Raw genomic sequence first — 27,697 nt, forward strand, 5'->3', positions numbered from 1 at the left:
AACATATATTTTTTAAAACAAAATATGTAGGCATAAATATATATTTATAATAAACAAATAAATTTAGTTTAAAATTATAATTTGGTACATTACATATTCTACTTATTAAAATTTTAAAATATCACTTTAGTCAACGCGCTTTTAAAAAAACGAAAATAGCATGAACAAACAAGCTTACATAAACATATTTTTAAAGAGATCAAAATACAAGCCCTTTTATTTAAAAATTACTAATTAGTATTAACGTTAAAATTGTGTGATATTCTAAGCCTAAGAAATGGAGTATGCAAATTATAAATTAAACCAATTATTCATTAATTATTTTTTACGGAGATATAAAAAATAAATAAAAAGTGATGTTGGCATATTTTATTAAAACTGATATGTAAGATTATTCGAATAATTTCAAACATATATATATTTTTTGGTTTGTAACTGTTTTTCATTTAAAGTATAAATGAAAAACTTTATTTCGATAAAAAAAACTGAGTTTCTTTAAGCCTTTAAGATTACAACTTTTTTGAAAAGACTGGCTTAAAAGGATAAAGAGAGGACTTTGGCTCAGACCTCGTTCCGAGAGATATTAATTAAATTTGATTCTTTGTAAGGAAGTGAGTAGATTTGATTGAAGATAAAATGACTTTTTTCATTTAAAATAGAAGGAATTGCACTTAAATAATGTAAGTAATAAACAAAAGTAAAAATAAAGCATTTCAACGACACTAGAAATATAAAAAAAAAACATTTTAAATTTCATTAAAATTAAATATTTCTGCTTCTATTTGCGTAATAAAAAGTGGTAATAACAGTAATAACTGTCTATAAACAATATTGACAAAAGTTTCTGGTCATTACTAGTTATTTGCCTTATTTTCATATCAATTACAAAATCAACTTTAGACTATAAAATTAACATGTTAGTCGTTTCACATTTTAAAACCAATTTGCAACTTGAATGAGCTAATAATAACTGATGTTAAAATAGTTTTATATTCGACTTTAAGACGAAATAATACTTTGTGGTCTTAACCATAAAATATTGTTTTACTATTTTGAAAGTTATTGTCTAAGCGCTCGATTGTTTAAAGGCTTGGATGTTGTTGCTTACTTCATAAATCAAGCTAAGAACATTTACTATTATAATTAAAAGTAATTTTTATTTTTGAAATATGAGTAAATTTTTAATTAATGATTTTTTAGTTTATAATGTTTACATGGAACTTCAAAACTTATCAAACAATATATAATGGAACTCCGAAAAATACGGATAGCTGCAGTTGCTTCTTCAGTATTAAATTAGGTACGCACCAGCGACATATAAAAAATGTGAATTATATTAACTCATAAATATTTAAAAAATTAAAATCCCCATTGCATTTTAAAATAAAATTAAACTTTTTCAATGCATATTTTATTTTTAATATTTTTCTTTAGAAAGCATTAAGCGAAAGATTATACCCAATGATTTTTATGTGCTTTCCGCTCGCTTAAAATTTCATGTAAAACATTAATCATAGAAAGTTTGTTTGTTTCAATTTTAGTAAATGAGTAATCTCAAATTCAAGTTTTTGTTTTTTTAATCTCAAATTTAACCACAAAATCATTTTAATCTTTATTTGAAGCAGAATAAATCAGTTTCTCGAGTTAAGTTCAAAAGTATAAATGTTGAATTATTTAATAGTATCGCCCTAATAAGTCGTTGCACTACACTGCAAAATATGATTCATTTTAATATTTCATGTATCTTGTATACAAAAAATATTTTAGCTTAAATAAAACTTTAATTACACTTCCTCAAATAATCTGATGAATCGTTGTATATGGCCTTTTTAATGAATATTATACGCATTTGCGCTGCATCAGCTGTATCAGCCAGACGGCAATGCAGTTCTAAATTCTGAAACTGGAAGTAAATTATCTGCAATTGGGTATGATTTGCATCAGTAACTTAATAGTCTTGGACCGATGAAAATCAGTTTATTGTTTTACATAACTGCAATTATAAATATAAACATTAAAAAGTAATAGAAAAAAAAAGTTTTACAAGAGTCCCTCACTGACAAAAACGTGAATTTGTTTGATTCTCCTTATTTATTGAAGACCGCTTTTTTGTGTTTTTCACCACTTTGTATTGTAGTTAAAAAGAGTGTGTTCAGTACTGTTCTATCATCATTTAAAGTTTGTCATTTATTTATGACTGTACAGTAGACAAAAAAATAATGAAACAAAATTTAAAAAAAAGGACCACCAGGAATAATTTTTGATCTAATGATCGGATCTAGACACTCAAAGGAGTCACCTCAAAAATGCTAATTAATTAATGCAGGCGGTATTTTAAATTATGATATCAAACACAAAAACGGTCTCATTTTTCGGAATAAACATTCGAATTTCTAACCTCCAAATAATCGGAATCTGAAATGCGGTCCCCATAGTTTGGGTAGGAGTGTGGTTCAAAGTTGAAGTTAATTTTACGTTTTGCGTATTTCGCCAAGTCTCGAGAACTTTTCAAGCGAAACAATTTTGCACATAATTATAAAATTTGATAATCCAAAGATAATTTCATGAAAGTTTCAGTAAATATTTATTTTTTTATTTAATACTAGTCGAAAAAATTTTGATATATAAGGTACATAATTTGTTATCTCATTTTAAAGAATGTAATTTCACATGAAAAAACAAATACAAAATTTGAGGGAAATTTGTCGAACAGTGTTTAAAATATACAACTATTTTTAAATTCGATTTCTGAGATACCGACTTTTAAATGTACGACTATTTTAAAATTCGATTTCTCAGGAACCATTCGACCGATTTCGATCAAATTTGTATGTTGCTATGCAAAATTACTTTCTTTAAAATAATGTAAGAAACTGCATATCTTACATTTCAAAATTTTTTCGACTAGTATTAAATAAAACAGTAAGTACTTACTAAAAGTTATTTATTCATGAAATTATCCTTGGATAAACGAATTTTATAATTATGTGCAAAAATATTTCAATTCGCTTAAAAAGTTCTCGAGATATGGTGAAATACGCAAAAAGTAAAATTAACGTTATGGGTTCCAAACTTTCGACTACTCTCCTGTCGAAACTATGGTGACTATATTTTCTACATTGCGGCTACCCCCTATATTTTAGGGATCAGAAATCATGTTTATTCAGAGAAAGTACGTTTTTATCTCTGATTTCGTAATTTAAAATATCGTCTGCACTAATTAATTAGCATATTTGAGGTCACCCCCTCGAACCATTAAGATTGAGTCTTAGAACGTGGAGAACCGATCATTAGATTGGATTAGATCAATTGCGATTCAAGGTAGTTCGTTCATTTTTTTTTTTTTTTTGGTTCTGTACTTCTATTATGTATCGATGGTTATTAATCCGAAAACTAATATCGAGGTAGACCCCTCCAAAAAAGAAAAACCGCTTTTCTTCTTAATAGAGACAGTAAAACAACAATTATAAACAACAACAATATATAAACAATAAATTACGATCGTAATGTTGTTTTTCGAAGGCTCTTTTGTCCCATGAATTAACATTTTTCAGAGAATATTATGTGTTTTATATTGTCTTTGAAAAACTTATTAATGATTGTTAGTTGTAGTTTTGCCTATCTTTATAAAGAATTTCGCAATATGAAAAGAAACACATTTCTGTGTTCTGCTTATATTTAAAAAGTTTGTATGACTCTACATTACGTAGGTATATATTCAGAGTATTTAATAGATTTTAATAATTTTCATGTAGGGGGAAAATTTAAAAAAGTTTAATTTAAGCTCATTCTTCTGATTCTTAACTGCTGATTATTTACGGCAAAGTGATTAATATAGTTTAAAACCATAGCTTTGCTTCAAATTTAGGACACTTAAACTGTGGTCCTTCCTCTGTGAAACAATTCGAAAAAAAAATTTAAATAAGCAAAATAGCAATGTTCGTATTAAACAGAAGTAAAGTATGTTTCTAACAGATTCAAGATAATGACCACCCTTAATATATATTTTTAGAAACTTGTCAAAAAGTTGAGGTCGTAAACTAGTATTTAAGAATCTATCAAAATCTAACGAATCACTATGGAGAAAAGCATGACTGAAAATATCAAAATATATTTCTTTAACGGAAAAAACAGAGATGATATAAAAGACTATTATTCTAAACTTCTCACTAGTCAATAAAACTGTTGTTCTTTAGTCAGCCTTCTTGAAAAGTGATCTCGATACGGTTTTTGTTTCTTCCTCATTTAACCCTACATGATAACATTTCATTTTAAGCAAGGTTTCCGAAAAATATATATCAAGTGTTGAGCCTCTGGTATATGGTATGATAAAATCTAAAACTATCGGAAAAATTATTTTTATCTTTAAATTAATAAAATATGCTTAAAATAGGCAGAAATATATTTAATGTAAGATTTAAAAAACGCGCTGAAGTAGTAACTACAATAAAAAATCAATTCTGAAGTATTAAAATGCAAACTGTAATAATGATTAAGTGAGGAGGAAAAACGTTTTATGAATCAGTATTTTAGGCGAAGCTATTCAAATAAAATGCATTTTCGTACGTATTTAATCTTGTACAACTATCGCACTCTTTTTCTGTTCTAAACGAACAACAACATCACTCAATTCACAAATTTCAACCCTTTTTTATTGAGCGCAGTCATCCCCCTCGCAGAGGGATCTTGCAAGAGTCCCTAGTCACCTCCTACACCAAACAACGTAAAAGTCGATTAATATATCTTTTACATTGGTGAGCTTAATTGGAGATAGTGAAGTGCGTATTACTTTGAAGAGAATGACTGCGTCACTTTACTATTGATCGGTGGGTTCGCACATCCATTACTCCTTTCTAACAAAGCTTTTGTATCAAAAAGGTGGACCATCGGAAAAAATATTTTCACAAAATTACAAAGTATTAAAAAAGAAATTTAAGAAGGTAGAAAGTTCAGCATTGTCTAATTTAGCGTATATCATTAATTATTTGGGAATACTGATTATGATTTCAGTTTGATAAGTGTCTTATTTAGATAGTTTAAAAATATTGCGTCGTGTAAAAAATCTGATTAATTTATTTATTGTTTAATTTTTTGTTAAAATATTCGGATTTCCCTTTCCTACATTTTATACATGTCAAAATTTATTAAAAACAACATTTAAAAATCACAAATAGTAAAATCTCTTATCAAAACTTATCCGCTTTTCGATGTTACATTAGTACACCGTCATCTGCAGTGAATCATTGGTACATCCTTCATGAAGGCGTCACAGATAGGTTTTAATACATGATCTTACTATCTGATTTTTGAACGTTGTGTTTAATGAAATTTAATATTATTCGAAAAGGATTACTCTAACAATTTTAATTTCTTTTTAAAGTGTTGAATATATTTTTTAATATTTTAAGAAGGCGACACCTTGTAACGTTTTATTTAAGTTAGTCAAATCTTAACTGCGAAATCATGTCTTTCTTAGCTTGAGCGTCTGAAACTTCAATTAATAAATTTTAAACTGATATTAAAGAAAACTACAACGTATTAAAAGAAACTTTAAGAAGAAAGAAAATTCAGCGCTCATTTAATATATGCTCTCAATTATTTGTAAATACAAGCTGGAGTATTATAAACAATGATAACGCAATACATGATTATAATTTCAGTTTGATAAGTGTTCTATTTAGAAATGAAAGAAGTTAAAAAATTTATTGCATCATGTAAAAGCTTTGAAATATTTTTTTTTCTTTTTAACTTTTTTATAATGTAATCTGATTTACCATAACGACATTTTATGCTAGTAAAATTCATTAAATACAACGTTTAAAAATTGCGAATAGTAAAATCTGTTATAAAAATTTCGGTGTTACATTGCTATACTTTCATCTGAAATACATCTCTATTTGATGTGAATCATTAGTACATCTTTTATGAAGATTACCAATTTTATTCAAAAAAGATTGCTCTCATAAGTTTATGTTTTTTTTTCAAGCGTTGAATATTTTTTTTTTCAATATTTTAAGAAGACGTCTCATTGGAACATCTTTATTTAAGTTTGTCTAATCATAACTATGAAATTATGTTCTTTCTCAGCTTGAAAGCCTGAGCTTTCAATTAATAAATATTTAAACTGAAATGCTATAATGATTTCTAGACAAATAATACCTTCCAATGAGAAAAAAGAACTAAAGAGCATGGAAAAACTTACCGTATTTCTGGCTCTATGTGGACACAAAAAAGCTCGGTAATGGGCTTTGGCAATGATTTTGATAAAATTAACTGTAAAATATGGATTTATAAGACACTGCTCGAAACAGTTAAATGATATTGTAAGGCTTGTATAAAATAACGGTATAAGCAATTTTTTTTGCATAAAATGGACAAAGTCAGTTACAAATGCAAATTTTTCTTATTTTCAAACTTCGCAGTATGCAAATTTTGAGTTTGACGTCGATGACGACGCTGTAACGAATTTTTTTTAGCTTTCAACTTAATGTAAGACAAAGCGGGAAAATATTATTGACATTTAGTAAGCGCGTTGTTTCGATGTCTCAACGAAGTCATTTAACTGAATCAGAATCTTGGAGAGTTATTTGTGGGGGACCAAGTAGGAGAAGCCATTAGAGTTTCATAAAGTGTTATTTCCAGAATCTGGAACTGTTATTTGGAGACTGGAAATGCAGGCCGAAGATCAGGGAAAGACGTGCAATAACTCCCAATAAAGGCCATTATTTAGCATTAACGGAACGGATACACCGAAATATGAATGCCACTTTTCTTCAACAACACCTTCTCTCAGCTACTGGCACCACAGTCTCAACACAAACTGTCCGAAAACAACTTCACGCACTAGGTGTGTATGCTCGCCGACCAATGGTGTGCGTCACGTTAACAGCCATGCACCGTCGCGAACGCAGGGAGTGAGCAACAGAGCATATGAACTGGAGTCCCGTTTTTCTGTTCATCCTGATTATACCCAACAAGCACACAAGTTTTGGGCTTGTGAAGGGACAATGTCGACTTACCAAAAGTGCCATTACGGCGGGCTTTTCATCGCCGTATCGGTTCCGTTAATAAAGTGAAATCTGGGCCACAATGAGGGCCAGTGCATGGCATTTCAGGTAAGATTCTGGCAATCGTTAAAGGACCGGAACTACTTTGTTACCTCTGGATTGCTTTGCCATGTTTGCCTGTTAAATATCGGGAAAAAAAATTTTTTCACAGAATAAGAAGAAAATTGCCGTAAAGGATTTTATTGTAGCTTTATTATGTCTTTTTTGCCTATTTATCAAAAGCTGAATATGTTCACTGGCACACGTCGTTGCCTCGCTTGCCGTTAAGGCACCTTTACTGAAGGCTGATTAGAAAACGTCTATGCCGTTTTCGCCCGTATCGCACCTTTATTTCAGGTGCTTAGGTGAACTTCTTTGTCATATTTGCCGATGTACCACACTTAACTTACCTCAAACTCTGTTCAATAGAAAACTTTAATGCCGTCCTTGCCGGTATCACACCTTTATTTTGGTGTCTCGGCAATTTTTTTTGTCACTTACTTGCTCTTATTAGAACTTTTCATAGCTTTAAATTTGAAAGGCTTTTTGCTGCATGTTGTTGATAACAATTGTTATTTAGGGAACCTAAAGTGTTTTGCTTTACTCTGCTGATATCAGCGATAGCAATTTATTGTATTTTAACTTTTTATATTGCAATAAAATAATAACTGCCATTACATGCAAAATTTTTTATGCTATTATAAAAAGCAAAATGGTGGGAAAATTTTTTTAAATTTACAATCAATTATCATCCAATGAATCTCCTTACAGTAAAATATTTTTTTAAATTTAATTTTTATCAATTATAAGCGCAATCACTTAGAGTAAAAGCATATAATTTTTTTTTTTAGAATTGGGTGCTTTAACTGTTTTAAACGTTGTGATATAGGTGAAATTAAGTACAAATTTTTATTCTAAAACATAATACAACTCAATATATAACTTATTTTGAAAATAATGCTTGTATATTTAAAACCTACAACTAGTTTTTCTTGATAGAAACTTACACACTAAAGCTTATTTATCCGACAATTATAAGCCCATTTATCAAGTCAGTAATTTTATTAAATATTAGATAAACAAAATATATCTTAAATTTCTTTTAAAAAGCAAGAATTTTAACAATAAAATGCTAAAAGCATAAAATACAATATGATCTTAAGAAAAGTTTTTTATTTTATTTCCAAACATGTAATAAAATCAATACAGTAATTCCAAATTACAATAATTATATTTCTAATTCCAGATGGTATACTTTTCAATGAATCTAGCTTTCCTGCAAAAAATAAAGCTGTTTATTTTACTATACATATATTAAATGTTTACAGAAACAAAATATTAACAAAGAAAATCATTGATTTAAATCAACTGATTTCTTTAAAAGCCATTAAGACAAGCTAAATTTTTTTCATAAAAATTATTAATTTCTTTATAAAAATATGCTATAGAATTTAATTAATAAATGCATTTTTTTTAATAAAAAAAAAGAAAAAAGTCTGATTTCAGTGATAATGATGGTATTTTGCTAAGAAATAATAAAAGAGATATTCATGTAAATTATTATAGTCATACATCTCTTTAATAATTACCCTTAAGAAAGCATTGATTTTAAGAAACAGATTTGGAAAAAATCAATCTTAAATAAACTGATAATTGAACTATTATAAGAATAAAAAAATTCCTACTATGCAATTAGTTAAAACATTATTTAGAATTTGTTTTACAAGTGTTTTTCCTTTTCTTTTTTTTCTTCCATTAATGAGGCTATTTACTAAGAAATGATAAAAAGGGTATGCCAGAAAATTATTATTTTCTAAAATAGATTAGATAACAAAGAAACATATTAAAATTATTCGCATTTAAATTTTTTTATCATATAAATGCAGTTCAGATATATAGCTTATGAATATCAAGACTTATTCTGCCCAAGGTAGCTTAAAAAAATTTTTTTTCTTCAACAATGTAGTCCGACCTAAACTACTTTGATCTGCTTTAGATATCTAATTGAAAAATAGTATAAGAAACAAAAACATTGATTAGCAAGTTGAGCGTGAAAAACATAATTATGATTGTATTTATTTAATTATTAGTTTTGTGATAAATAATTTTAACCCTCTTAGTTAAAAATTTCAACTATTGTAGCTGTAATAATATTTTAAAGTAATGTTTAGTATTATTAAAACAATTCATTCGGCGTTTTGAATGGAAAATGTAGAAAAAATATCTATAAAAATAGCAATTTAAATAAAATATCTTTTTTTTCTAATGATTTTCTTAAACCCTGAAATTTATTAACAATATTCACATTATATTTCCTTTTATTTAACGTGACATTATATTAATAACCAAATAGCAGGTACCTTATACATTTATCAGTTTACTGTAAAAAAGTAACATTTTTAAAAAAAGTATAATTTGCTCTTTAGAAAAATAAGAGGAAATTTTAAGAAAAAATAACTAAATATATCTTTCTTTTTAACATTCCAGAAACAAAGTTTGAATAATTTTCTAAATCTATTAATGGGTAATTCGTAACAGTTTGAGATCAATAATTAGGAAATTTTAATAGTACTGCTCCATTAAAAATAACCAGTATCAATTATTTAATATTGTTTTGTACTAATATTTATATAAAATCTGCAGTTAAATTCACGACCTCTTTAATAAATTACTTTTAAGTGGGGTTTCAATAATTTTGAAACGAAATCAAAGTAAATATATGTGTCTTAGCATTTCATTATTTGTTTGCTCTGTTTTCATTACATGCCTGCTATAAAAATTTTTAATCATTCTATTTTTTTAAACTAGTTAGAAAGCGAAATTTGAAAAGAAATTATTTTTTACTGTTAATAACTATATAAGTTTATAAATTAATAATTAAATATTTTTCGTTATTTTATTGAAGATGTGAATATTATATAATATTTAGTTTTTCCATAAGTGTCATCAACACTGATAATCGTATTAAAGCAATATTTTAACAAATATTTCTATACTTAAAAGAAAATAACTTTTTTTAAGAAATACATTAAAACAATTAAAAATTTAATGCTCACGCTAAGATATTAACTTGTAAACACATCATGAATTCGAAATTTTTGTGCAAATGCGGCTTCTTTAAATTTGCTTTGAAAGGCTGATGTATTTTTTTACTTAATTAAACAGCAGTTTAAAAAACTACTATACAAGGTTTTAAATTATTTCATTTTTTGTTCTCTTTAAAATCAGTTATATGATAAATATATCTTTAATTTGGTTTATTTGCAGAATTTATGTATTTCCACCTTTGTCTAATTATTCAAAGAAGTTTATCAGAAAATCATTAACTTCTAATATCCTATTAACTTAAAAAATATCTTATTCTGATTTGATTTCTAAGTATATTTCACACAGAAGTGCAGTGATTTAATAAAAAAAAATATTAATTATTTTAAATTATACAAATTATTAAAATGTATTCTGTACAAATGCTATATAAAAGAATAAGATTTTTTAATTTTATAATGAAATTATTAAATTGTTATCGAATATCGCCGGTGATACCTGATTGCGCTAATGATTTTCTGAAATATGGTGGACTGCGCTGCTAACATCTTATCCCCCTTTAATAAAGGTTGGTGGACTGCGCTTAAGGCAATCCTTATGACCATCCCTCCTACTTGATTCATGCAGTAAAACAATTTCTGATAAAAGCATCGTCTCGCCAATATTGTTCGCCAGAAGCTAGTGTGTTGAGGTTGGAGGGGGATTTGTCAATAAGTTTTCCTCCATCTTTTAGTAATTTTTATTTAAAAGGAATTTCTTTATATGTTTGTAAATTTTAATACTTCTGTAATTTTAAAATACAAACTGTATTTAAGCTATGAAAAAAAAATTTCTAGTTCATTTTAAGGTGACGTATGGCTTTCAAAGTTTCGAAAATCGGTCAAAAGTTTAATTAGACCTATGCAATTGTTTCAAGAATATTGATTAAAAAGTTAAAAAATATATACAATTGTTGCTAACTTGTCATCTTAAATTGGTTAAAAAATAAAAGTTCAGGGTGTAGTATCAAGTTTTAATTAATATTTAATAATTTGAATTTATTTAATATATTTAATAATTTAAAAAAAAATTTACATGCAATTTTTGAATATATTTAATAATTTGAATTTTAAACCAGTTTCATCCAATCTATCTTAACCAAACTTCTGCATATTATTTTTAAAAACATATTTGAGCCTAAAATGACTCTGACCAGAAGTCATGGTTGCCAATCATTATTTTTTTTACTCCAAAATCGCACACATTTGATTTAAAATTGATTTTTTTTAATTCGAAAAAAATTAATTGGATTTTTTAAAATTTACCATACAAAGCATCTGATACAATATTTTAATAATACTTTTGCTTAAAAATGGAAGTAAAATGGTTAATATTTCTTACTAAAAATTGATAAAATTATTATTATATTATTACATACTAATCACAGCCATAAGAAAAAAAAATATTAGTTATATTTCTCAGATTCAACTTGGTGATAATTGCTAAAATTGTCAACTAGACATGGTGACAATTTGTCAACTAGACGTCTAATGAAAAGTAAATTAGTTTAGATAAGAAAACATTACTGAAAAAAAAAATTACGTCATTCTGGTTTGAGGAAGTCTTGATACACTTTAACTCTATATTCAATAAGATATAAAAACTTTGCATTTTAATTAGCAAAAACCTAAATGGACATAATTGAAATATGTTTCTTGAAAATTATTTTAAACATATTAAAAGGAAAATTACTATTTAAAGGTTTCATATCACTCTTATTTAAGTGTAGTCTATTTTGAAACATAATAATTACATGAATATCCCTTTCGATATTTCTTAGTAAAAAATTCAAATCAAATTTCTTAGTAAAAAAACATTTTAAATTATATATTTCTTCAATTAATATTTTTTAATAATTTTGTTGAAATTACTGATTTATTTTTTTAAAAAAAATAACCACTATTTACATCAATGCATTTTATAATGAAAGGGATAACATAGTGATTTCAATGCATTTGCATTTTATTATTCCGTAATAAAAAAAATAGCTTCCTTAATACACATACATTATCAATTAAATCAGACTTTTTAAAAATTCACACATTTAAGAATGTATTTATTACCTATACTGTATGAAAATATGTAAAACTTAAATTAATAATTTTTTAAAAAATTATTCCACAATTAATGTTATAAAAATTATGTTTGTTTAAGTTAATGTTTTTTTAAAATTAAACTGATTTAAATTAGTGATTTATTTTTAAAAAATTGAAAAAATTTAATCAGGATTTAATTCATGACTAAAATGAAGTGATTTATGCCAACCCTGACAGAAGCAATCAGAAACTTAAAAATCTAGTATATTTTTTTTAAAATTTAATTTATGTGTTTTTAAAGAAAAACCTTAAAATAAAGTTGAATTATTTCGTGCATTTCGAAATGATTTTTAACAAATTCTTTCTGTTTTGCTTACAATAACATCGTAGTGAGAATTTGATTTTCAATATATATATATTGAAAATCATGTTCTTTTTGTCTACTAAGTTGATATTGAGTCAATAATATAAGCTTTACTCTATAGTTATGTGCCATACAAATATGATCTTATATCGAGTTTTGCTGTCAATTTAAAATTTAAAAAAAGAAGAAAATATTGAAAACAATTTTTTTAACACAATTCAATTATTTTTCTTCAATCACTTAATAAAAATCCTAATATGTCTCATAAAATAAAATAGTTTCAAAAAACAACAACTTTTCTAAAGTTTTGATTAGAAAAGCAAAACTTAAAATACTGAGTGTAACTTTTTAACTTATGAGTGTCGAGTCGACATAGTCTCAGTTAATTTTCCAAGTACATGTTTTTCATAAAGGGCGTTGCAAGAATTTCTTATAATTTTTTTCTTTAAAAATAAAGGAATAAAAGTAGGTAACTTATTTGATATTTTTATATTATGAGACCTCTCATTTTTATTTTCAGAGTTAATAAGAAAATCTTGCAACAAATTTAAAGATAAAATTTAATAAAATGCCATAATATCAGAAAAATTAACTGAAAATATATTAACTCGATTTTCCCAAGTTACACTTAATATTCTAATTTTTACTTCATCAAATAAAACTATAGAAGAGCTGTTTTGTAAAATTTTTATAAATTATTTCATTCTTACTCTGAAGATATCTCGTGATTGTTAAACTGTTTCTTAATTTAACTACAAAACACTGAGTACTATATTTAAACAAAATAATGCGTTTAAATTTGTCCTAATCAAATTTTTTATTCACAATAAGTCGAAAGTTGAAAAGGGAATAACACAATGCTCTCAAATGCATAAGTTCACCCGTTCTATAATTACTTTTGTAAATTAACTTACCCATAAAGATAATAAAATTGTAATGATAAATGCAATACTCTCAGTAAATGTATTATATTCTAATTGTAAATCTAATCCTGTTTGAAATAAGTCCAATTTAATAAATTGAACTAATATATTTTGATATATTTCTTGGCCAAGTAGAAGCTTATCGCCAAGTTAGTGCTTGATTTTTATAAATTGCACCCCTCACATGAGAGATCTACCTACAAACGTTATCAACTAGCAGCGCAATCAGCATACTGCTAGGGGTGGGGGGTTATAATTGAGGCAATTACTGAGCGCAGTCCACCATTGCCCGAATATCGCTTCACTGTATTCTTACCTTCTTTTCATAAGGGTTGTTGTTCATAGGGGTCCCTCTCTAGGTAAGTCTAGGCCTTGGCCAAAGGATTAGGCATTCATTGTCTTAGCATTTCTTGTCGTCAGCATCTTGGTGTTATCATCGTTCGTCAAGTCTTTCCATGAAAGAAAAAAAATGAATTAGAATATGATCGTAATAAAAATAGTTAAAAAGTAACAAAATTAAATCTGTTTCTGACTAATTTATATTTTATAATTTTTGTTAAAAACAAATTTTTTGATTAATTTTGATTTAAAGGAAAGAGAAGGATCATATATTAAGAGTACGGCAAATATTTTTATTTTTAGTAACTGACAATAAGTTGAATGTTTACCAACTATCTTTTTTATGCTCAATGCAAATTGTATTTTAGTATAAACTACTGATGATCTTGCTTCTAAAATAATTATCATTGGAAAAGACTAAAATTTAGTCCAGAATTGTAGGGGGAATATCTAGAGGACTAGTCTAAATCTAAAGTAAATAATTAGACTTGAAATTTTAATTTGTTATGCATCGTTTTTTGACGTTGGAAAAATTATGTGAATTACTTAATGTTTAATATTTATAATAAAATTACAAAATAATAATAAGTTAAATATTTCTCTAGCATAATAATGTAGTTTTTAATGTGAATTTTTTTTTTTGATTCTAATTTAGAAAAAAAAATAGATATGTATGAAAAAATAAGATATGGGAGCCAATTAGAATTAAAATAATAAATAAATTAATTAAATAGATAAATTCTAAATAAAGCTTTTGTTATTCAGGGCTCCCACTCAATTTTAGAAATAAAATTCTATGATTTTTTGAGGAAAGTTTCAATTAATTTCTGGATTTTATATATATATAATAGCAGGGCTACATCCCTGTCATCATTGGTGTATTCATCTTAAGAAATGCAGACAAAAGCCAAAGGTTATAAAAAGGTTTATTAAAAGGTATGCTGGTGGTTATAACAGTTCACAACCGCACTCCACAAGGGAGGGGTAGTGGACGAAGCTCCGGATGGTTCCGACAGATGTTTATTGGAGCACGTTATTCAGCAAGAGACATGCGAAAACAATCACTCCCGCATTAAATACTTACAGATTTTGATGTAATTAGGCTCCAGTCGTACATACCTTTGTAACTCTACGCATTATGGAAAATTATTTAATGCTTCCTAATATGGAAGTGAAAGAGGGACAAGATTCTAAAAATAACTCCTTCTTTGAAATATAAATCTAATTATTATTCAATGGTATGTTTTCAGCCTTGAATTCCCAAAATAGAATATCTCTTCTCTTACTCTTTAACAAAGACATTTTATGAAACCGAAAGAGTTTTAATTCTTTTATTAATACAAAAGTATTTATAATTTTTGTATTACATTCCCCCCCCCCCAAAAAAAAAATTTGGTAAGCCAAAAAAAAAAAAAAAAAAAAAAAAAAATATTATAACTTTAAATTTATAATCTTTAGGTTGGTACGACTGTTCCTTTTCCCTACTACAAATAATATTTTTTCAATTACATGTAAAACAAATAGCAATTACTTTCAATGACAAACATAAAATCATGATAATGCAGGTTATCTTTTTAGGCAACTAAACATAAAGAAAAATGAAACATGTTTATAAACTATTCTACTAAAATTTTCAAAACTTTTTCACACAAAAATATATACAATTTTTATGCGAACGAACTGGACAACATGTGTTATTTATTCAGAATTTAATTTCAAAATTTGTGGGTTGTGATATTTCCTAAGCTTTGATACATGAACTATTTCAAAATTTTGTTTACTTAAATTATTCTTTATTTTTATTTATTTTGTAATCAGTTTCTTGGTCAATCTTTCTTTTTCCTATTTTTGTTTTTGTTACCCTTTACATATTTTTTCTTCGATATTAACCTGATAATGAACGCATCCATTACCTAGAACGTCTTCGAATCATTTGAACTTATTGGACATTCTTTCTTTTTATTTTTTCAATGTTTACTTTTACTGAAACATCTTTTTCATCATTTTTAACCTTAACATTTTGAGAATTGTGCTGTCTAATGTGCAAAGATAAGTTGTCACTTTTCGAATTAGCAGAGATGATCAGTCTCTTACCAAATTGAGTAACAACTGGCCCGACACAATCAAAAAACAAGCAAAAATCTTTGCAAGTCTGCAACCCTACTAAAGCATATGGTAAATCAGTATCAAGTATAAAAACTTAGCTGATTTAATAAGGCTGATTGATCGTAATAAGGGAAACTCACAAAATTTGTTAATTGTTAACTGTCCTTTTGTTTGGGTAACATTTAAGTTTTCACATTTTTAAAATAGGAATATTTAGTTTTGACCAAGTCCGAAAAAGTAAAAGCAAATTTCTTTAAGTTTATTTGAAAACTCTTCCTCGTTAGGTTCAAAAGAAAGTTCTGAAAAATTTAGAATTTTGTGTGGTGAAATCTAGAAAAATCATTAGGAAACAAAAGTTTAAATAATAACTTAATTTTGTTTGCCGTCACTAGTTTAATTGATGTTTGAACCTCATTTTTTACCTTCAAAAACATTTTAAATGCACTATAAAAACAATATTATATCATAATTTTAAAAAAGACACTAGAAATGCAATCTAATCATTAATAATATACTACTGAATTATTCATAATAAAAAGTTTAGAGCAAGGCTCAAATCTAATAACCTACTCTCCTACTCTTCATCAATTTCGTTGAAGAGGAATCAAAAACATTTTAATGGCATTTTTATCTTCACCCTAAACACTATAGTAAAACAAAAATATAAATTCTACTAATCAAAAAATCATTGAAACTGTAACACATAAAACAATAAATTTGAAAATAATTTCTCGAAACATTTCTTATGACAATCAATTCACTGAAAATAAAAATTTCAACAGTAAATACGATCAATATATGAAAAATAATTGTTTCAATTAAAACATCAAGCTTGAGAATTTTCGAACTTATTTGAATACAGTGTTAAGTTCATAAACAAAACTAGCCTTTACAGCGTGTCAGATTTCAACTTAGTATTTGCATTTCTGTGATTTGCAGACCTGACAGTATGGTATTTTTTACACCAAATTTTGTAGTTAATAATTCTCAAACAAATAAACGAATAATCATTATTCAATTTCATTGCACTCGTGGTGCATTTTTCTGCAATCGTTCTTAAATTTATTTCATGATTGTCGTTGAACAGCCGACCCAAAATTGGGTTTACGACTATCAAAGTTCAACTTCGTATCCTTGTTATTTGAAATCGAATCCAAAAATCAAGTACAAAGTATAGGGAGAAAATTGCCTTCGTGGAGAACTTTTTCATGGACACATTTTCCTGTCACATCCACATTTCCATGTCACATCCACATTTTCATGACATGGTGAGGAAAACTACAGCAAACCTCCCATAAGACGAAGAAGGTACTCTAATCCATGATACGTCTACCACTTACTTAAAAAATAAAAAAAGTATGTACGTCTTCTAGTAATCAATATTTAAATATCATGAAGGTTACATTAATATACTTACAATTTTTTTTATTCCTAAAATTGCATTGCGTAAATTGATCTTCAAAAACCTTATGATTCTCATTTTGGCATTACATTATAATAATACATGATGATTAATTCATATTGATACACAAAAAACTTAACAATTTTAGATGTACGGGAAAAGAGATCTATTTCTTACCACATACAAAGGGTTTCAACTACAAACTACTAATTTTAGATCATCTATTCCTAAATATGTTTAAATTATTATTATTTTATCGTTAAACAATCTAGGCAACGAGGAGGCAGTGGGTAAAATTTGCATCTGTTTTTATATAAATAATTCGAAATAATATTTTCAAGTTTTTTAAATACTCTATGATTTACCAGTCTTGTCAATGAAAACTCCAATAAAAATGCATCATTAAAGCTTGCAAACATTCTTATCAACAGAAATGTTCTACAGCTATTGTTTAAGAGTTAGCCTATATATGTTTCTAAGGACGTCACTAAATTCTTTTCCTTCTTCAGTATTCATATTTATATAAGAAATGATGCTGAGACAAAGGACAGTAATTATGTATAAATTAACCATACAGGATTATGAAAACACTTTAAGGTAATTTCATGTAAACATATTAAAATCACTCGCTGAGGAAAATAAAAAGAAAAAAATTCAGCCTGGGAAACAATCAACTACAAGTATAAGAAGATCAAAAATTATGGCCAGATTTGATCTTTTTGTGTTGCTTTTTTATTAATGCTTAGGTTAACCTGATTATTATTTATTTATTTATTTATTATTTTTTTTTACTCTTACAAATCTTTACTTGAGACTATGGTGTTGAAGTTGATCTAATAAATTAAGTTGCTGTAGTCGAAAAGTGTGCAGTTGCGGAAAACCTAGAAAAACACCATTTTCTCAAAGAATAATCACATTTCCTCTGACCAATGCTAAAAATTTCCTTTTATATAACTCGGGAAAAAAAAAGGGCTGCAGTGTTTACTGAACTTGATACGTGCTTTTTCTCCATATCAAATAAATTTTTAATAAAATTTTCTCTATATCAGAAAATTAAAATGGATGTTTTGGGCGTTTACTTAACGTTTGCTATTCATTTTGCATTTCCGCTCAACTACTACTAAACTTAGAAACTTTTAATTGCTAAGGTGTGTAGAAAACTTTACATGGATTACAATGGAATGAAAAATTTAACACTCAATAGTTAATATGAGACTTTGTAACTGCTAAACTTGATGGGAAAATAGACCATAGCCCCTTTACAGGCTGCAGGAATGCAACTAAGATAAATTTGGCATGATTAAAGGACCAAATTTGATTATAATTTTTTTGACATAGTTTTTTTTTTATTTATTTATTTTTGAAGTTCCCATTTGTTTGAAAGTTTTTACTGCTTAAAAATTTTCCCCCTGTATGATAAATATTTTTCCATTGGAAATTCATCCATTGGAATGTAGAAACTTTTATCTTTACTCGATTTTCATAACCTCACACTTCTCTTGACATAAAAATTTACAAAAAAAGAAAAAATAATAATAATGTTGACAAATATAAATCTTAATATTTATATCGACGTTTTAAAAAAGATTAAGAAAAAAGAGAGATAAAAATATTTCGAATATGATCCGGTATGTCATATAAGATTATCATTATATATTATTAACAAGAAAAATTATTTCTTATTTTAATAGCTATTGTCTCGCATGTTTTGTTCTTAATTTAATTATTTATTCAAGTATATTTGATTATTTTCAAATCAGCTGTCATCTAATTTTTGTTAGGATTTTTATAATAAAATATGCTTACGTGAAAATTATAATAGTTATATATTTTACAAACAAAATTATTTTTAATCAAGTTTTAAGAGCAAAATAACTTTTTAAGAACAAGGGGGAAGAACGGTTTATGTCCACTGCGGCTGGTTCTGAGAAAAAAAAATTTGCGCACAAACAGAAACTGTTTTTCCACAGCACGATGCATTTTTACTGTATAATAACTCTCTGTGAGAAACGATTTTTTCCTTGTTTTTTTATTTGCTAAACTTAGTAATCTTCAAAATACGTCATATATATATCATATATGTCATATAAGATTATCATTATATATTATTAACAAGAAAAATTATTTCTTATTTTAATAGCTATTGTCTCGCATGTTTTGTTCTTAATTTAATTATTTATTCAAGTATATTTGATTATTTTCAAATCAGCTGTCATCTAATTTTTGTTAGGATTTTTATAATAAAATATGCTTACGTGAAAATTATAATAGTTATATATTTTACAAACAAAATTATTTTTAATCAAGTTTTAAGAGCAAAATAACTTTTTAAGAACAAGGGGGAAGAATGGTTTATGTCCACTGCGGCTGGTTCTGAGAAAAAAAAATTTGCGCACAAACAGAAACTGTTTTTCCACAGCACGATGCATTTTTACTGTATAATAACTCTCTGTGAGAAACGATTTTTTCCTTGTTTTTTTATTTGCTAAACTTAGTAATCTTCAAAATACAACTAATGACAATACAATCGTAATTTTTTTTTTCAAGGAAAGGGGGAACATAAACTATTCTCCTCTTTTGATCTACAATCATGAATGACAAGCAACTACTGGGGTTGACGAGGGAAGCAAATAGGTAACGGGACCTCCCAGTAGAAAAAAGAAAAAAAAAGATACTTAAAAATAATCTATGACGAAAAACTATTATCTGTGAGAGTATGATACACATTTAGAAGCGTTCCAAAAGTCTGATTGTGGAAGCTTATGAACTGAAAGCAATTAATTTTCTGTAGTCAAGATATAAATCATGTCACAGTCCAAAAATCATTTTATTAGTGAAATATGTGCATGGTGTGTAATTTATCTACTAAGGCGTTTTCTTGAAAAAAGTTATTATTAGCATTAAACATTATTATCCGAATTTTACTAAACTAATTTTAAAAGAGTTCCACTAATTAAAAGGGAGGTATGAAAATGATTTCCGTTTGTAGCATGAAAATTACCATTTATAAGCAGCAAGAAATACCGCTTTATTTTTCACTTGTTCATGGTTTAAAGAGCTCCACTAATAAGTCCTAATTACAAAATAATTTTATTTTATCTAAATAATTATGCCTTTTCTGAAAGATTGAGATTCAGCATCTTCAACTTTAAACTGGATACTAAACTAATATTTCAACTGGATAAAAGTCAAAACTTCTGTACTCTTAACGCTTTTTTTTTGTTGTTTTTTTTATATATATTTTAACCAGATTTCTCCCACGAACTCCAGAGATTTAAAACATTTTGCACATATTTTTAGTTGTTAACCCCCCAAAAAATTAGTTGCAAGAAATCTTTTTAGTGTATGAATAGAAAACATTTTTCCAAATCAGCATTGAAAATGATTAAATATGTGTTTATTATTTTGTATTGCCACTGCAAGTTATGTTTCCTTCATTATTCAATAGTTACAGGGAAAGGAATAATTTTTCATATGTCTTTTGATTTGAATATTAAATCGATTTAGTAGAAGCAAAAATTTATAACTTTTTTTAAACTAAGCTATGATTCTTATACTATTTTCCGTTTTAATTGGGGTGCTATTTAAGTGTCGAATTAAATTATATGATAAATTTAACTATAAAGCAAAATTGAAAGGGAGAAAATTTTAATGTTTATTTTAGTCTAATTTGCTATTAAAACCATTGACTGTAAAATAAAACTTTTTGAAATGAAATAATTCTAGTTTAAAAAAAACTATTCTACTCTTTAATTGGTTAATGTAAAATGAAGTTGCTTATTTTTGTATTAAAGATTTTCCGAATGACACATGCTGCAGCAATTAGAGATGACTTCGTGTTAATGGAATACAATTGCAGGCCACATCGTGCTAACTTGGTGAATGATTTCCTTTTGGAGGAAGGAATTATACGAATGGATTGGCCAGCGTGTTCTCCGGGCATGAAGCTAATTGAGTATGTTTGGGACATTATATGCCGACGAATTGCTGGACTCCTACCACCCTTTCCAAGAACTGACCTCTACGGGAAGAGTGGGACAGAATAGTCCAGCCCGTCATTAAAAACCTCATTGACTCGATGCATCAAAGGTATTCAACTTTATCAGGGGAAACCATACCCTCTACTAAAAACGATTTTATTTTAAGGAAACACCTTTTTTGAATTTGTTTTTCTCACATGCACAAATTATGTTTTTTTTGCTATTGAATTGAACTACTGAATTTTACACATAATAATTTTTTTAATTAAGGTTGTTGTAAATTTGAACGATATACTATATCATTTATGTCATGAATATATTTAAATATTTTTAAAAAATAGAGAGATAAAACTGTTTCAGGAGATGATCTCTTTAAATATCTGCTTTCAATTTTACTTCAATTTATTTGTGGTTGAATTAAGTTTTAATTGTGAAACTGCTGGTTATTGCATTTGTTTTTACATTTGTTACCAGCAAAGGTGATTTATTTTGTACTTATTTTATTTCGATTAAATGCAAGGAAAGTAAATGTTACTCAAAACGGTTGAATACTTTTTTTCCAATATAATACGTTTGCGCTTTAATTAAAAATTAAAAAAGCTTACTGAAAAATTACTGGAAATATAGAGTTTCTAATTACTACAAAACAATTTGAAAACTACAAAATAAATCGATTTTCTGTGCAACTAAAAATGTTGGAAATCATTGACTTCATAGAGAAATGCACAAGTGCAGAAATCTTTTAATATTATCAACAATATATTGAAGCATAATTTGAATTCATTGAAACGGGAAGAAATGACACCATAATATGGTACAATCTTCCTATATTATATCCCATTGTTGAGTTATAGCCCATTTTTCCAAGATTATAGTGCATTATAGTCTCACTGTTGTTCTAAAGATAAATTGGGTGAGAAAACTTCCTGAAATTATCCTGAATTAAACCTTTGGATATCCAGAGTTTCTGAATTCTACAAAATAAAAACCACTTATTTTGGCTACAGTTAATTTTAATCTGTTGAATTAACAGACTATACTGGAAGAATAAACATAGTTCGAGACTATAGACTTCATGATTTTTTGTTGATGCGTCCAAAAAATACTTATTTATACTCTCAGAAAAATCGATTCATCATCGAACCATAATACGATGCAAATTTGATTCAAATTTAATAAGGACTTAAAATAAACCACGTTTCCTTTCATGCTAAAACAATGCATCATCTAATCAAGTTTAAGATGTACGATAATATGCTTGAGGTTGCAGGCTGTTCTAAACTTGATCTACAATACGGTTCAACATGCTCTAAAATTTCTGACGTTGTATGTAAGCATTAAAAATTTATACTGTGTTTACAATTTAAAATAAGACTGCTAAGACTCTGAAATAAAAGATAATGAATCAAATAAAAATATTAATTTTTCTCTTGTTTATTACTTAAGGTTTAGAACTGTTGCAAATTTATGTATCCTCACTTTAGCAAACTTAATAAAGACTTAAAATAAAACACATTTCCTTTCCTGCTGATCATCCGCAATCCTGCAATTTCCTGCTGATTGCTGCAAACTTGAAAATTTTATACTGAGTTTACATTTTACTTAAAATTGCTAAAACGCGAGAACAAAAGATAATAAATCAAATAAAAAGATTTATTGCTCTCGTATTTGCTACTTGAGGTTTAGAACTGTTACAAATTCATGTATCCAGAGTTTAGCAGAAAGATTTAATCATCCTTAAGTTGTTGCACTTCTTATTAACGATCATATTTCTTTTTTACATTTATTGTTAAACCAATTTGCCCGAATTGAAATTTTTTGACTGCTTTCTGCAAACGTCATTAATCACCCTATTTTTTACAGAACTACTGGAACAAATTTTCTAACTATAGCGTCTCGATGTCTTGCTTAAGTTAGTAAAAAAATTGCTTCATTAGATAGAAAGATAAATGGATTCGGTGAGATGGGAATACTACTGGTCAACTAGGCTGTTTCTACGAAGTATGTGACGAATTGTTCGCAGCCAATTGTCTCCAGCGATCATCAGCAACGAAAGAACTTTAAAAGTGTTATCGACCAAACTACTTCAACAGATATCACTTGTTCTAACATTGAAGAGTAAGGGTTAGAAGGGAGGGAAAAAATAGCCACTTAACAATATCTGGAACTCTACGAAGAAGTAAAAGAAACTTACAGATTGTCTTCTGAAAATTTTCCAAATTAAAAGTTGAAAAAAAATAGAAAAAAAATGTACACAAAATTTTAATAAAATTGAATCTAGTTGCTTACTTAAAGCGAGCATAGCTTTGACACAAAAATTTCAATTTTCTTTAATTTCTTCTTAAATTTTAATAGCAATAAATAACAAAAAATTTCTTCTCAATTTCTAAAACGTTTGACGCATGTCTTTTATTAAAATGCAAATATTAATTGCATTTTTTCCACATTTTTAAAAATTTTGGTGCTTTTTGAATGCTCAAATGTTCTGCTATCTTAATATGCTACGAAGTATAAAAATATTATAATACCTCTTAAACTTAATTAAACATTACAGGTTTTCAACTTGAAGGGAAGCATGGTTCATTTTTGCACTTTTGTAAAGTTGCAGAAAATTGCTGCACTGCTAGAAATTTCTCAACCTTGTCTCAACATCACAAAATACACCTACATTGGGTGCCATCACTTGTGGACATTTATGGTAACGAAATAGCAGACCAACTGACCAAAGAAAGTTGCTGTCAACAGACTTTTGATACCATCAATCTAATATTCATGGAACTTTTTTCTATCAAAAAATCTGCTGTTAAGAAAGACTGACTACTACCTCCACCAGCAACTAGTAAATGGCGACTGAACCAGGATTATCTATTTCCTTTTAGGGAGACAAATCTACCCAAATTTGTCTATTGCACTGACATACCTAAACTCAGCAGTTTATTTGACGATATCTGACTGGGTGAGACCAGGTAGGAGATAGGAAGAAAAGCGGAAAATTATAAAATAACAGTTTCTTATTTGTTATTTTACTATATTCAAATAAATATAAATAAGATGGCATTCAAACTGCTAAAAGAGAAAAACCGTTTAATAACTGCTTTCACCTATTACGGTTAAACAAGAAGAATTTTAGCGCACCATCTAGGTAAACCTAATGAATCCACTTAGTTCCTTGCCACATATTATAGTCGAGAGGACTAATCTGTCTGACCGATGAGAACGGGGATTCAACTCCCATCGTTGATACTACGGTATTTTCTCCATTCCATTCTACACAAAAAGAGTTTTTATGTCTCACACTCCTCAATTTGTGACCCTGTAACATTAGAATACGATGCTCTCATTCACACCTAGGCAGCACCATAAAGTTGCTTTTGTGCAACTTTATGGTGCTTTTGTGCACCATAAAGTTGCACAAAAAAGTCTAGTATCTTCGATTTCTCACGATTGATGGCACCACCAGATAAACTAATTAAACCACATTCCACGGCAACGACAACTTAATAGCAATGTCCAATTAAATTTCATTTTTATGGTGTTGAAACCATGCTAGTAGCAAATGGCCATAAAAAAACGTATTGTTTTGTATTCTTGCATTTTTTAACTATATTAGTTGTAAACGTCTTTAAAGGTAAAAAACTGTTCTTTACCGTAATCTTTACGATTATTTGGATAAGCAGACTGCTGCGAATTACTTTACGGAATTTTAGAATGAAAATTCTAAAAGTTTATGACTTAAGGTACCTGTAGTATGGTTCACTGTTGAACCAGTTTTTCTGAGAATGTGTCTTCATTGTAATATTATCATTTCTTCGATGCATTTGTGATTTGAAAGGCGATATTGTTAAGTGAGTTTGATTTAGTGTTGATACTTTTCAATATAAGTATCAGGTCTGCCCTATATACTCTTACAAAAGAGCTCTACATTTTAAATCTGCAACAAAAAAAATAGAATTAAATTATATTTTGCATAAATTTGGATCATTGCAATCTTAAATCCTCATAAAATATGACGATTAAAATTAGTACTTACTATAATACTATAGTACGTACTATAATTTCAAAACTCTAAGGTGAATCATAAAGTTTTTGCCTAAGGCATTCGCAGGTAGCTTTCAAATATGTTAACGTTTTTCAATTTGCAACTTTTGCTCTTTAAAAATGTTTCGGCCAATTTTTTTCATTACTTATAATTATGATATTATTTATTGAATTACCCTTTTTTTCTTTTTTTTAAATTTTAAACGGACATTTGTTTGAAGAAAAATTTGATTTTGATCATAACAATGACATGAAAATGCGTACAAAAATCTTACAGTTGGAAAAAGTATAAAACTTACGATTTTAATTTTTAAAAATACTCAAAGGTTCTAGAAGATTATTCGAAATAATTGATTAAATCGTTCCTGAAAAGCACGAACTGCCATAAAAAAGTAAATTGTTTTAAAATAAAAATGTTTAAAGGTTATGTTTCATATTCAGTATTAGTAGAAGCTATTAGTATTAGTATTAGTATCAGTATTAGTATCAGTATTAGTATTAGTAGAAACTCCGTATTTCATCTTATATCTTTAAAATTTCTCAGAATATCAAATAATTTTTCGAGAGTGTTTTTTTACATTTGAAAGTTTTGAGTCACGTACACAAAAAATTAAAATCCTTTTTTTTTAATTTTTAAACAAATTTCACATTTTAACTTCAATTCAAAAATTAAAACTGTAAACGTTACGTTAAAGAAACACCTTAAAGATAAAAAAAATTATGCATGCCTATATTTTTCCACCTACAAATTTAAGCATACATCGAGATATTTAATAACTTTTTCGCATAACTAAGAATTTAAAAAGAATGCTATTATATTTTTTGGAAATAAAAAGTAAAGGCATAGGAAATTATTCAGGATCAGAAATAATATATTCTAGCACAAATGTTATTTATTTTTAATTTGAAATTAACCTGACAGAAATTTCTACAAAAGTATTGTGCGTAATTAATTGCAAAGATGAAAAATTTGTAATACAGTTTACGTAGTTGCTAAATAATGCATAAAAGTAGTTGGAAAAATTGTTTAAAAATCCTTCAGAAATTGAAAGTATGAAGCATTTAAAAGACGTTCCGTTCAAATAGTTTTCTGAACGCGGAATTTATTTTTCCATTTTCTCCAAAGATCCAAGTATTGAAAGTGAACTACTCTGTTGCTTTTTGATAAACTGCGCTTGAAAAACGAGTTTGATACTTTCCATAATCGAAAACCTTTCTTTTTCATCAAGCATTTTATAAATTCAATAAAATTGTGATGGGATTCTTAAATTTTTTCAGTTCAAAGTGAATTTTCAAAGTGAATTTTTTAAATTCACTTTGCATAGTACTTTGTTAAAGTTTCCAAAAATATTTTCAGTTATTAATTATACATGTTTAACATTTAGCGGAAAGTTCGTGTAATGAAACATTTTTGAAAATCAATAACAGAGTGAAGAAAAGAAGGTTTAAATCTTTTCTGAGGATTCAAGTTAGCTTTATTTACTCTTTCCTGTAAATTATTTTTAATAACAAAAATTTCAGCTACTAACAAGTAAAAAGACTAATTTTCTGGCAGAGAACAAATTAAAAAGTGATTTTTTTAAAATTTTAAATTAATTTAAAAATTGAAATCTCCTTAATTTAAAGTATTCCTTTGAAATTCTGATCTTTTGAGATAAATAATATTTTTTTAAACAGATAATCTTTGTTCTTTTCCTAAAATCAATTAATCCTTTTCATGTTAACAAATTTGGCAGATTTCAAAATAAATAAATAAAATGGACTAGAATATATTTTTAAAGGTATTAAAATTTTATTCATGTTTAGAAATAAATACCTTTATTGAAATTGGATTGCGTTTTAAAAGCGTTAATAAGAAATACATTTCTGTTAATAGACAGAATACATGCACGGAGGACTGATAAATATATGGTAACGAGATTTCTGGTAAAAAAAAAAAACATAATTCAAGTAATAAAGCCAAAAATATAAAGTATTTAAACTATTCATTTGGCAATTATTTTCATTCATATGGTAACAATTTACCGGAAATTCTGGTTTTCAAAAATAACTTTAACGGAATTAGGGATTTTCTCTAAGATATCGTGTTAAGATCACCAAATTTTATCACATATTATAAAACCATATTTTATTTTTAATTTTACTAAAATCATTATCAACGAACTTATGCAATAATTAGGGAGCTTTATGGTGCTTCCATTAAGCTAGAAACACGGCTAATTTTATTATATTCTGGTAGTTTTGGTCACACATTTTTCTCAGTGAGATAGCAAGAAATGTTATACAATATAACAGGAAATACATTTCTAGTAATAGAAGAAATTTTAAGACAGTGTATATTTATTGTACTATATACATTACATAGTTGATATATAAACT

At 27.1% G+C, this 27,697-nt stretch overlaps 1 long non-coding RNA gene across 1 annotated transcript in view; it reads left to right on the forward strand.

The window, feature by feature from the left end:
- LOC139427025 (uncharacterized) overlaps positions 1-24,584 on the forward strand; it is a 97,484-nt gene extending 72,900 nt beyond the window's left edge. Inside the window, exons 2-3 of the long non-coding RNA XR_011638159.2 lie at positions 21,095-21,389; positions 23,835-24,584. This is a non-coding gene — a long non-coding RNA (uncharacterized LOC139427025). The remainder of the gene's footprint in view (positions 1-21,094; positions 21,390-23,834) is intronic.
- Positions 24,585-27,697: the final 3,113 nt, after the last annotated feature.

This window comes from Parasteatoda tepidariorum, chromosome 11, assembly GCF_982258835.1.
Source record: "Parasteatoda tepidariorum strain Cologne lab strain chromosome 11, Ptep-v5.0, whole genome shotgun sequence".
Lineage (NCBI taxonomy): Eukaryota > Metazoa > Arthropoda > Arachnida > Araneae > Theridiidae > Parasteatoda > Parasteatoda tepidariorum.